The following is a 13169-nucleotide window of genomic DNA, read 5'->3' as shown; positions in this document are numbered from 1 at the left end:
AAGATTTTATTTATTCATGAGAGGCACAGAGAGAGGCAGAGACATAGGCAGAGGGAGAAGCAGGCTTCCTATGGGGAGCCTGATGCAAGACTCGATCCCAGGACCCTGGGATCACTACCTGAGCCAAAGGCAGGTGCTTAACCTTTGAGCCACTCAGGTATCCCCCTTGAAGGCTCTCACTTAAAGGATAGGAATCTGGCAGTATGTTTGTGTTCATTGATGTTACTGAGATCTGGACATTGCTAGTGGGGTGCAAATTGGCACAGTGATTGAATTCCACAAATATTCAAGATATATTTTTAGAGTCTAAGTGAAAGGTACCATGCAGGTGTGGAGGATTTGCAGTGAGATTCACGATCTGGGGAGGAGATGGACAATGAACCAATGTAGAACTCCATCTAACACATGTTGGGGAAGAAATGTTAAGAAGAAGGCAAAGCAGGGTAAGGAGGAGACCCCAAGTGGGGAGAGGTGGTGGTGTCTGGTTGGAGGCACAGATGGAGTAAGGATGAGCCGGGGAGATATGGAGGAAGAGAGTATTTCAGGTGGAGGGACGTTAGGTGGAAGATCCTGAGATGGGAGCATGCATGGCAGGTTCAAACTTCTGCCAGGAACCCCAGGTGGGACAGAGAAGGGGGAGACAGGATGGGCGAGACAGGTCATGGGGTCAACACAGGGCTTCAGAGTTCTCAAGGACATTTTACTCTGAGTAATATGGGAGATCATCAGAGAGGCTTCTGAGCAGAGGAGGGGCAGGATCTGACTTAGGTTTTAAGGGGAACCCCTCTGGCTGCACATGGAGAATGGACACTGAGGTCCAGGGCAAAAGCTGGGAGCCCAGGAACAGCGGCTTGTTTGAGGGTGGTGTGCATGGAGGCAGGGAGGGGTGCTCAGATGTTATGGAGAAATGGATGGAGCTCAGAGGTGATTGAAGAGTGGGCAGTATGTGTCAAAATTGCAAGTGCACATGCCCATTCACCTAGCAGGTCTGCCTCTGGGACTTTATCCTACATTTATATTTGCACATGTGTGAGATGACCCAGATACAGGGATACTTATTGCCGTGCAAAGAGAACTGAACAGGCTGGATGGAGCCAAGTGTGGGTGGCGATGTGGAGGTAGCACTGCGGAAGTGAGGACAGGAGCTGCCATCTGGAGAGCAAGCTGTCACATTAAATATATATTGGAGTGTAGAAGAGAGGACCACTAAGTCTCTGATAGTCTTCCCAGCAACAGGTGAGGTCTGTGCACCTACTCTCTGAATCTGGACTGCTCTGTGACTGCTTTGACCAATACTATGGCAGAAATGATGCTGTGACAGCTTCCCGGCCCAGATCTTAAAAGACTAGCAGTTTCTGTGCTCACTTCAGCAGCACATATGCTAAAATAGGAATGATCCAGAGAAGATTAGCATGGCCCTTGCACAAGGATGACATGCAAATTTGTGAAGTGTTCCATATTAAAAAAAAAAAAAAGGACTAGCAGCTTCTACTTCCTCTTTCTTGGAATGATCACCTGGAGAGAAGCCAGCTGCCATGAAGGAAGTCCAACCACCCTGAGACTGCCATGTGGTGAGGAAGTCATAGCTAGCTATGGAGAGGTGTCCTCTAGAATGGGACACTATGAGAGGGAGACAGAAACAGAGACAGAGAGATCTGGTGTATCAAGGCTACAGACATGAGTAAAGAGGTCAGCCATCTTGGAAGGGAACCTCCAACCTCTACTGTCTCAGCTGACACCACATAGTTCAGAGATGAGTGGCCCAGCCAAGCCCTTCCTGAATTCCTGACCCTCAAATTCATGAATAAAACAAAGTGTGGTTTTAAGCCTCTAAATTGAGAGTAATTTATTAGAGAGCAAAAGATATCTGGAATATATATCCTCTATCACTCAGCAATCTTATGCCTACCTCTTTGTCCAGACAAGATTCTCATACTGACCCAGACAAGGACATGCCAGTGTGGTGACAATGTGGTGGGTAGAGACCTAGAGACCACCCAGGTGCCTGTTACTTGACTAGTAGAGACAAAAACATGTGGATGTAAACCAGGGAGTTCTAGTCAGCAACTAGAAGCCACAAGTCAAGCCACAACCCAGATAGATGTTCAACAGGGAATGAGCACTAGAGTGAAACCAGATTAAAATGCATATACAGAAAGCAACAATACCCATACAAGCACACTGTGTTCTTCAAGAAGACTAACACACCAAAGAACACATGGAAACCATTAGAATGGGCCTACGGAAGAGCAGAAAATGGGAGGGGGAAATGGGATAAAAGAGAATAGAGAGAGAAAAATAAAACAAAGAAGGGGCATGCAGGGGTCAACAATGATACTCTGCCTTGAAATGATGACTTTTTTTAAACTCAACCCTTTACATTTGAAGCTTAAAAAGTAATAACAAAGGTAAACAAAATGAATGTCCATAAATATGGGATTGTTGAATAAATTACAATACATCCACATGATGGCATACTTATTAAGCCATATAAATAAATGTCAAAGTTTTCTATGTATGAATATGTAAGAATCTGCAAAGTATATTTGCAGGGAGGAGGGGGGAGAAATGATGTAGAAGGGTATGTATAATAGGCTCCCATTTAGGGGAGAAAATAAAATGTATGTATTTGCATACATGTATGTATGTATTTGCATATACATTTATTTTTAAATTTTTTAAAGATTCATTTGTTTATTTAAGAGAGAGAGTGCATGCAGGCACACATGAGCAGGTGGAGGGGCAGAGGGAGAAGGAGAGGGAGAGAATCTCAAGCAGACTCTACTGAGTGTGGATCCTGATGCAGGGCTCAATCTCATGGCTCTGAGGTCATGACCCAAGCTGAAACCAAGAGTCAGACGCTCAACTGACTGAGCCACCCAGGCACCCCTGCACATACATTTATAAACAAGTGGTATCTCTATGGAAGAATATCCCAGAAACTAATCCAAGCAGATGCTTTGGAAAAAGCCAGGTGTCAGAGTACAGGAGTAGTTAGGAGAACTTCAGAGGCAGACATGCAGTCTGTCAGTGTTCACCTTTGGATTCCAGTTACCATGATGTGATGGAATCCAGGTCCCATGGAGAGGACCATGTAGAGAGGAACTGAGTCCCTCTCCTATATCCTGCCCTCTGCCCCTAGCCAGCAACCAGCACCAACTTGCCAGACATGCAAATGAGCTTGTTAGGCAGCAGATTCTCCAGCCCCAGTCAGGTCTTCAGATGAGTACAACCCCCAGCTGACATTTGGATGCAACCTCCTGAGGACCAGAACTGCCCAGCCAAAGCACTTTCAAATTCCTGACCCTCAAACACTGTGAGATACCATAAATGTCACTGCTTTAAAGCACCATTCTGTGGTTGGTAGCGTGTGTTACACAGGATAAATAACTAATACAGAAGACTCCTGCAACCCTTCCCAATAAAAGTCCCCCTCTCCTCCCCAAAGAGACCACTACCCTGATTATTTATTGTTCCTATGAATGTTCTAACTTATACTACATATAAATCCTTATACCATATATAGGACTGTGTTTCATTCTGAGAAGTATAGAAATGCCCATGATATAATATATACATTTGTGTTTATAATATGTATCCTATCTTATTTGCTTTTTTTCTTCCACAGTATGCTTTGAAGATCCATCTGTGTTGAGGCAGGCAGCCTGCCTTTTCACTAATATTACATTCCATTATATTAATAGCATAATATTAGATCTTATAATATTGTAATATAACATTCCATTATATTAATATACAATACTATAATTTAGTAGGCAGATCAAAGTGTTTGGCACACCTGGTCAAATTGCATCTTCACATCTGTGATAGCAGCTGGACATCACGCATACCTACTAAATGTTAGCTATGCCAGTGACCTATATTTATACTTGGACTTTTAATTTTGAAATGTTTCAGAGTTCCAGAAAGGTTGCAAAAACAGTACAAAGAATTCCTTCATACCTTCACCTAGATTCCTCAAATGTTCACATTTTACTACCTTGCTTTATCATTCTATCTCGGCTTACATTTCTGTCTGTCTAGGAGTAAATTGCAGACATGATGTCTCCTCTAATCTTCTAAATTATTCCATGTATATTTTCTAAACACAAGAACATTCTTTAATAAAGCCACAGTACAGATACAAAAATCAGGACATTAATGTTGTTGCAATATTATTGTCTACATTATAGACTTAGTGAAATGTTGCCAATTGTTCCACTAATATCCTTTCACAGCAAACAAACAAAATCTTTTTTTTTTTTTTTCCTGATCCAATATCCAATCCAGGGTAAGTTGCATTTAGTTTTTATATCTCTTTAGTTTCCTGTCATCTGGAATAGTTCCTTAGTGGGTTTTTTCTTGTTTTGTTTTGTTTTGTTTTGTTTTTTACTTTTATGAACTTGACATTTTTTTCATGCACATGCACATGGACCAGTTGTTTTGTAAGCAGTCCCTATAGTTGGGTTTTTCTGTTATTTCCTTATGATTAGATTCAGATCAGGAGCTTTTGGCAGCAATACCACAGCAGTGATGCTGTGTACTCTGCAATGTGTTCTCTCAGGGGGCACATGAGGTCAATTCCCCCCTTGCTAGTTATGTTCACCTTGATTACTTGGTTAAGGTGCTGTCTACCAGCTTTCTCCACTATAAAGGCACAATTTTTCTCTTTGTAATTAATAAATATCTGTGGGGAGATATATTGAAACTATGCAAATATTCTGCTTCTCTTCATTCTTCCTACCCACATACCTCCTAGCAGGATGCTATATTTTGCATTAAGTGTAATTATTTGGCCAAGGAATACATGATTATAGACCAATAATTCAACAGTATAAAAAAGTGTAAGGAAAGTCTCCTTCCTACTCCCTCCCCAGCCACCTGGGTCCTCTCCCTGAGCCATCCCTATTCTTGCTGTTTCCCTGTGTCTTTCCTGATTGTTCTATGCACAAGCAAGCTGATAGGTAGATATACACATTGCTCTGCATCTGGCTTTATTTCACTTAACGTTTTGGAGGCCATTTTCTTTTACTCATAAAGAGAGATCTTTTTCTGATTTTAGAAACTTAATCCTCCTGAGATGTGATCCCTTCATGTTCACAAAGAAGAAAACTGAGGCCCAGAGTGAGAAAGGGCCAGGTCCCCAAAGTTAGAAGGCCAAACAGACTTGGAAACCAGTCCAGGACCCCTGCACGAGGGAGCTGACAGGTCTCACCACTGGGGAGCCAGACCTTCCAGGGTCTTGCCCCAACAAGATGCCAGACCCAAGCTCAGTGTCCGTTCCCAGCCTGGCTTCTCCCCACTGCCTCCCCAACCCCCCGGGGTCCCCTTCTTAGCTCTTGTTAGGGACTTCCCTCTAGCTCCCTGCTGGGCCAGGCCTTGGGAGCCCCATTGATCCTCTGACAGCCCAAGACAGATCGTTGGGGAGTGTGTATTCAGGTGCAGGCTGAGCACATGGAGGCCAGATGAGAACAGGGTGTGTGTGGGGGGGTCAGGGGCCCTCTTGGGTGGGGGATACAGGACTGAGGAAAGGGAAGATAGAGGATCCCACAGACACCTGCCTCCTCTCCTCCCTCCCCCACCATTCCCGCCCTTCTTGGACTTCAGCTCCCCACCCCCTCATGTGGGTTGAGGCTCACCCATGTCTTCTCCTTTCCCCTGCCTAGGAGCCTAGGGCATAGCAGAGAGAAGTTAAGGTATGAAATGTACCCTGCTTGGTTTGATGGCAGCCTAGGCCCTCCTGTGAGAATCAGGCAGATGATATCTCTTCCTAATCCTCAGTTTCCTTGGGGTGATGAAGAGGAAACAGGCTTCACATGGGTCATTATATGTCTCCATGGCCTGTCACTGGCCTCTCAAAACTCACACGGCGAGGTCCTTCTCTGGTATGGAAGCCCCTACCCGTTTCCCTGACTCTCCCCACTCTCCCCACCCCAGAAGGAACACAGTGCTTGGGATCAGGCTTGTTGACCCAAAGGGGCTTCTGGAATAGGACATCTGGAGGTGCTGCATCACGGACTGGAAGAGCCCAGGCACAGCCACAGGATGGTCTCTGCCCCTGTTCTTCGGGTGATGGGTGCTCACTCCTTAGGGAGGTAGCACTTGAGCTCTGCTAGTTCGTTCTCCTTCCTCTTTTGTAGAAATCTGCCCCCCTGTGGCTTCTTCGGGGCAGTGTGGTCCCCATAATGGGGAGTCTGCCTAGATGCCCTGTGACCCCCAAAAGGCCTTTAGATGGCATGTGCATCTTAAGTGGATACCTGAGCATTGTGTGGTGTGCAAGGGGGTTGGGGGCTATGGGCACATGGGGGCTCAGAGAGAGGGGAGAGAGGGTAGAGGCATAGAGATGTGAACAGAGAGAAAAAAGATTCAGTGAAAGAAACAGGTACTTGGTGAGGGTGACAGGGTCTCAGAGGGAGGCTGGGGGCACAGAGAGGGAGCTAGCAGAGCAGGGGTGGGGTGGGGGGTGGCGCTCAGATGGAGGGTTGCAGACTTAGCGAAGGGAATGGGGACTTGGAGTGGGGGTAAAGGCTCAGACAGAAGGATGGGGGACAGAGGGAGGGATGACTGCACACAGGAAGGAGGAGGAGGCTGTCCCTGGGGAGGGTGGCACAGAACAGAGACCAGGGGAGTAGTCTGGGCCAGCAGCTCCTTCCCGGCAGGCAGATCCTGAGCTGATGGTCCTTAACTAGCAGCTGGGTGCAGTTCCCTGTGATTCGCAGCCACAGCCAGGGTGTCAGTACCTCTGCGGTGTGCTAGCCTTCCAGAGGGTACCATACAGGGAGCCAAGGTAGATTGCTGGAAGGGCTTCCCCAGCCTCATGCTGGGCTAGTGAAGGTGTCAGTTTGCCTTCTCTGCAAAATTAGGGGATTGTTGGAAGGCAATATCAACTGCAGGCAGGGGGCTGGCATCAATTATCCCAACACTAGGGCTGTGGGTTCTGGGGAGGGGACAGGGTTTGTACCCCTCACAAATCCCTGGACTTTGCACTGGAGCTCCTTAGATGGAATGGCTAGCTGCCTGTTGCAGAAACAAGGGAATGGGCCAGAGGGACAGTTTGTTACTCAAGGTCACACCACACAACACAGATACTCTTTGAGTGTGTCTGTGCCAGACACTGTCCACTGAATCCTCACTACCAACCCCCAAGGTGGCTACTATTATCAGCCTCATTTTACAGAAGAGGAGATGGAAGCACAGAGCAGTCACACAGCCAGGAAGCCCCACTAGCTGGGATTTGAACCCAGTCATCCTGGCTGATGCGAGTAGGGGCAAAAGGGCCAGGAAGGTCTCAGACCTGGGCTTCCCCTGGCCATGGGGGCTGACAGTGCCTTTCTCCCCTTCATTCCCCTCTCTGCAGGGATGCCGGGTATGTTTGGTGCCCCCGGCAGGGTTGGGAGGTGAGACTTAAGTATAAATAAATAAACAGGGAGCAGATGGTGGGGAGGGGCCGGTACAGAGAGGGGCAGGGCTAGGGCCTCCCACTTCTCCCTGGGAAAACATTACTGGGCTGGAGCAAATGGATTCCAGACTCAGGGCCGGGAGACCCCCTCCCCAGGCCTGCTGTCCTCTCTGTTGATCTGGGGCCTGGCACAGCACTTGGGAGAAATGGTAGGCTGGGGTCCTGAGTCCCAGATTCTGTACATCTATCTTTTCCCTCTCTTTTTTCTGTGTGGCCTTGAGCAAGTCATTTTACCTGTGTGTCTCCATTTCTGCACCTGTCAAATGAGTGGAAGGAGGTGGTCAAGGTTTGGTTCAAAGGCCACCTTCTCAAGGACGTCCTCCGTGATTGCTCCATGCAGACTTTGTTAGAGGAACAGCCCAGAGTATCAGAAAGGATACCAGTGTTTGTGTCTTTCATCTCATAGCAACCCATTCAACAGATTTGCTCGGCATCTACTTTGTGCTAGGCACTATGCCACCTTCAAGGCTGACATGATGCCTAGAACACGGTTTTGCTCTGTAGCTCCAGCAGCTGTCCCAGAGTAGCTACTCAACACTTGTTATGTGAATAAATGAATGAGTGGATGGACAAAAGAGGAGATGAGGAGTTGTCATGCTCCCCAGATGTGGAACCTGCATCACTGTGGTGAAGGTGGGAATGAACAAAGGACAATATGGGTAAACAGCAACAGGGTCTTAACAATCCATGGTGAGAAAGTTATTCTTTCTTCAGCATCTGCCAGGCCTTCCAACAGGCCAAGGAGCATCTCCAAGGATGCCAAGGACACTTTTCTAACACCTGTGGATCTTTCTGTCTTACTGTCTCTTTCTTTTTGTAACCCGGAGAAAGCTGATCTTGGGCCAGGAGCTTCTGCAGGAAAGGTCCCAGCTAGAATTTGAGAATATTGGTTTTTTTTTTTTTAAGAATATTGTTATATTGTTTTGTTTCTGATTTATTCATTTTGGTCAGTTACTTTTTATTTGTGATAAGGTATTCTGATTTTTCACTTTTTTTTGGATATTGCTGAAAGGTGGTGCTTAACTGGTCCTAGAGAAACTCTGAAGTGTTTGGCACTTTCTGAGGTAGTGATGGTCTGGGACCTGGGTGGCAGTGGGGTGGCAAAGGGGCACCAGGGAACTTGTGGTGGTGGTGGAAATGGACTGTGTCTGGATTGAGGTGGTGGCTACATGGATGTGTGTGTATTTGTCAAAATGTACTGTACTGTATGCTTTATTTTTTAAAAGATTTTATTTATTTATTCATTCATTCATTCATTCATTCATTCATGAGAGATAGAGAGAGAGAGAGAGAGAGAGAGGCAGAGGCACAGGCAGAGGGAGAAGCAGGCTCCAAGCAGGGAGCCTGATGTGGGACTCGATCCCAGGACTCCAGGATCATGCCCTAAGCCAAAGGCAGGTGCTAAGCCGCTGAGCCACCCAGGGATCTCCTGTACTGTATGCTTTAAATGAATGCATTTTGTTGTATGTACATTATACCTCAATAAAGTTGATTTAAGAACACATATAGCCTCCCAAGGCTGACTGAAGATATTATGTACATTAGGTGTATGTACTTCAGATATCGTGTGCAGATGCTCTGTGGATGTGGTCAAAGTCATGCAGATTGTTCATCACACTGTAAAGCTGGGGAAACATGGAGTCAATGAATAAATGGATAGATAGGAGACTGACTGAATGAATGAATGAATGAGCAAGTGAATGAATATCTACCTCCTCTATGGTAATGAGTCCATTCTACACAGTCCCCATATATTAGCTGGTCATGATCCGGGGTTGTCATATTTCAACTTGCATAGCTCCTCTGATGGGATGCTCACTACCTTATAACATTGTCCTTTCCATTGCCTGAACACTAGGACTGTGTGAAAGACCTTTCCTCATATCAAGTTAATTTTCCTGGTGGTCCCCTGCCCTTTGCACTCCTCAGACACATCTACTCCCCTATCTGGGGACTGTGCAAATGCCACCAGTCTGCTCTACTCTGGGTTCTTTGTCTCAGACGCCTAGCTGCTCTGCTCACCAGATTCCGCTTGCACAGGGCTTATAAATGATTTTTTTAAAGATTTTTTTTAATTTATGTATTCATAGAGAGAGAGAGGCAGAGACAAAGACACAGGCAAAGAGAGAAGCATGCTCCACGCAGGGGGCCCGATGCAGGACTCGATCCCGGGTCTCCAGGATCACACCCCGGGCTGCAAGCAGCGCTAAACCGCTGCACCACCAGGGCTGCCCATTGCACAGGGCTTATATCATGGTGGGACAGTGGGGGAAAAAAACAAGTACACAGGCAAATAAAACAATTACAAACTGCAAAGGAAAAACCAGGGCGAGAATATTGAGGACACTCTGGGAGGATGAAGAAACAGGAAAAGCCTCTTTAAGGAGTGGACATTTGTGCTGAGTTCCGAAGGATGTGAAGGAGCCAGAAAAACCAGAGGAAGGGCATGTCTGGCTGCAGCTAGAGCAAGTGCAAAGGCCCTGAGGTCAGAAAGCAATTGGGAACAAAGGCACTCAGCCTGGCTGGAGTGGGACGAATGGGCAGGTAATTCAGGGCATTGATGGTGAGGAGTCTAGAATTGTTTTTTTTTTTTTTTTTAAGATTTTATTTATTTATTCTTGAGAGAGAGAGAGAAAGAGAGGCAGAGACACAGGCAGAGGGAGAAGCAGGCTCCATGCAGGAAGCCCGATGTGGGACTCAATCCCAGGTCTCCAGGATTAGGCCCTGGGCTAAAGGCGGCGCTAAACTGCTGAGCCACCTGGGCTGCCCTAGAATTGTTTTTAAATTCAATCCTCAAACACTTTTTAGCAAGGGGTGATATGATATATTTACATTTTAGAAGACACTTTTACTGAATTAAAATTAACTGAGGGCTTTTCTGGCTCCAGTAGTTCAGCACTTCCAAAGTGACCATGAAATGCCTTCAACAGACAAACTCTGGCGGTCAAATGAATGGCCTCCACGATGGGAGGAGGGTCTGAATCCTGGCTCTGCCTCATCTGTGCTGTGTGACTGTCGGCAAAGGAACTCATCTCTCTGAGCCTCTTTTTATTTGCAAAGTGGAGTAATAAGTGTACCTACCTCATGGGATTATTGTGTTAACTGGCTTCATATTGGGGAAGCATTTAAAGAATATCATAAGTGCTTCCTGTTTGTTAATAAAATGTAGAAAAGGTGAGGATGCAAAAAGCAAGATGATGAATCTTTTCTTATTCTCTTCCACTTCTGACTCCTGCCAGAGGAGAGCCCTGGGTCGGTGGGGGTGGGTCTTTCAGGCACTTCTACAGAGAGCAGCCTCAGCCAGATCTGGAGAAGTCGGCAAGGGTGTTATGTTTACATTGTTTATTTTGACAGCCACATTTATTTATGTCACGTGCTACTGATTTTCCATTTAGTCTGGCTATCTCAAGTTTCCTTTTAAAAAAATTTTTTTTAGGTAAAACCAAAGCAAATAGATTTAATGATTCAAAAACAATGGTCCCCGAAGATGGTATGAAGCCCGCCTGTCCCAAGTGGCCCATATTGTGAAGGAGGCTCTTGATAGATTTTGAGAGATGTTTTTCTAACCTCACCTCCTCACTGTGCTCTGAGGGAACCTGAGGACTTACTGTGTGTTCTTGTGCTTGGCCAAGGGCACCAGTGGAAGAGTGGAATTCACCCTGAGGACTCTGTCCACATTCTGGTCTATAGGGAAGCTTCTGGAAAGGGCTGGTGGACTCCCAAATTTGGGGGTTACCCAGGTCCTTCCTCTTTTATTTCTCAGATCTAGTTCTATCCACTGGAAAATTCTGGGACTCCATCTTTCTATTACATCTGGATTCTGATCACTTCTCTTCACCCTGGTCCAGTCTACCAACCACCACCTGGGCCCTGGTGACAGCAGCAGACTCCCCCTCCAATCCCCCTCCCTCCCCATGTGCTCCGCTTAGCAGCCAGAGCCAGCCCAGGTGTCCCCTCTGTCTAGAGCTTCACATGGCTCCCAGATCACTTGGAGGGAAAAGCCAAAATCTTCACCACCTATGAGGCCCCCTCCCAAGCTGATGGCGCCCATCTCTCCCACCTCCTCACCTGCCCAGCCCCAGACTTTGTCCCATCCAGGCTGCCCCCCACCACAGTGACCTTCTTGCTCTTTCTTGGACACTCCAAGCAGGTTCCCATCTCACAGCTTTTGCATGTGTTGTTCCTTCTGCTTGGAACACGCTTCCGTCTGACATCTGCAGGGCTTCTTTCCTTTCTGTTCAGGTCACTGCCCCCATCACAGAGAGGCCAACCATCTTAACAAAATCATTATCTTCCATCTCATTCTTTCTCCTTCCCCTGCTCTTCTCTCATAGCACCTATCACTACTAGATACTGCATTTTACACTTTTTACATGTTTCGTGTGTGTTTCTTGCCCATCTCCCTGAAACGACTTCCATAGGACAGGGATTTCCATCTGTTTTGTTTTTTTGATGACCCCAGTGCTTGGAGCAGTGCCTGGTACATCATAGGTGTGACACCAATTTGAGAATGAAAGTCCGGGGAGGTGTGTGAAGAGGGGTGGAGGGCAGTGAGCCCCGCCCTGCCTAGCTCTGTCTGTGGCGCCTTGGTCCCCTCTCTGGGCACGGTTTCCTTCTCTTCCTACCGTCACCTCCTCACCCCTTAAGGGCAGGACTGGACAGTGAGACTTGCCTCTCAGGGGAAAGGCTTCCAGCTGCAGGTAGACCCTCCTCCTACTGCTCCTTCCCCCTGCAAGCCTGTGGGGATTCATGGCCACAGCAGATGCACTTGCCATGGAAAATACTCAAAAGACAGAGAGTCTAGGGGCAGAGCATGCTGGATGTCCCTGGTCTCTCTTCTCCCAGCTCCTGTGTCATCATCTGGAAGGAGGTAAGTGATGAGCATGGACGACCCCTGAGGGTCTATTTTACAGACAAGAAGACTGAGGTTCAGGGCAGGGACCTGAACAGAGAGGACAGTTCCAGGACAGCTGGGACACGGTTCCCTCCTCTGTAAAAGGAGGATAATACCTCCTTCCTCCTAAGGTCATTGGAGGATTAAATGAATTCAAGAAAGCCTTTAAGCACTTAGTGGTGTCTGGCACACAGTAGGTGCTCAAGAAACGCTGCCGGCCACTGCTGTGGTCCTGAGAGGTGAACCTATCCACAGCCAGTAGGTGGCAAAGTCAAGGTTCAAACCCAGGTCTGCGTGAATCTAAAGCCACTCCCCCTCACAACCCTAAAACAATGACAGTCACTGTAATTGCAACAAGGACACCACCAGCACCACCGTTAACAGCATTTTCCACCCCATATGGTCGCGCCAGGGGTTAGAGCAGAGGCTTATCAGGTGGCCGCACCTGCCCCGCAGCCACAGCCGGGGCTACTGGGGCCGAGCGCTGCTGCCCCCCTCCTCGGCGAGCACAGGTCGGCGGCCGGCGCGACCTCCCGCTGGGGGCGCCCCCAATCCCGGCGGCCGGACGGGGGACAAGCGGGGCCCCCGGGCGGCCCGGGGAGCCCCGCGGGGGAGGCGAGCGCGGCCCTCGGGCTCTGGAAGGAGCCGCGCGGCCTGGAAGACATTACACGGCTGTCGGCCGGGGGGCGTCGCTCGCAGTTCCGGAGGGGGTCCCGGCGGCGGACGCGCCGGCCGAGGGGACGCCCCGCCACAAAGCGCGCTTTGTTCTGCGCGCCCCCCGGGAGCTGGAACCAATGGATTGGCGGCAGCTGAGGT

The 13169-nt window shown here is 47.9% G+C and overlaps 1 non-coding gene across 1 annotated transcript; it reads left to right on the top strand.

Moving 5' to 3' along the window:
* Positions 1-1357: 1357 nt before the first annotated feature.
* LOC112674309 (U6 spliceosomal RNA) lies at positions 1358-1464 on the top strand. Its single transcript, XR_003145363.3, has one exon. It is a non-coding gene; the product is annotated as a U6 spliceosomal RNA (small nuclear RNA).
* Positions 1465-13169: the final 11705 nt, after the last annotated feature.

Source organism: Canis lupus, chromosome 24, assembly GCF_003254725.2.
Source record: "Canis lupus dingo isolate Sandy chromosome 24, ASM325472v2, whole genome shotgun sequence".
Lineage (NCBI taxonomy): Eukaryota > Metazoa > Chordata > Mammalia > Carnivora > Canidae > Canis > Canis lupus.
Note: the sequence above shows the minus strand (reverse complement) of the source record. Positions and strands in the feature narration are given on the sequence as shown.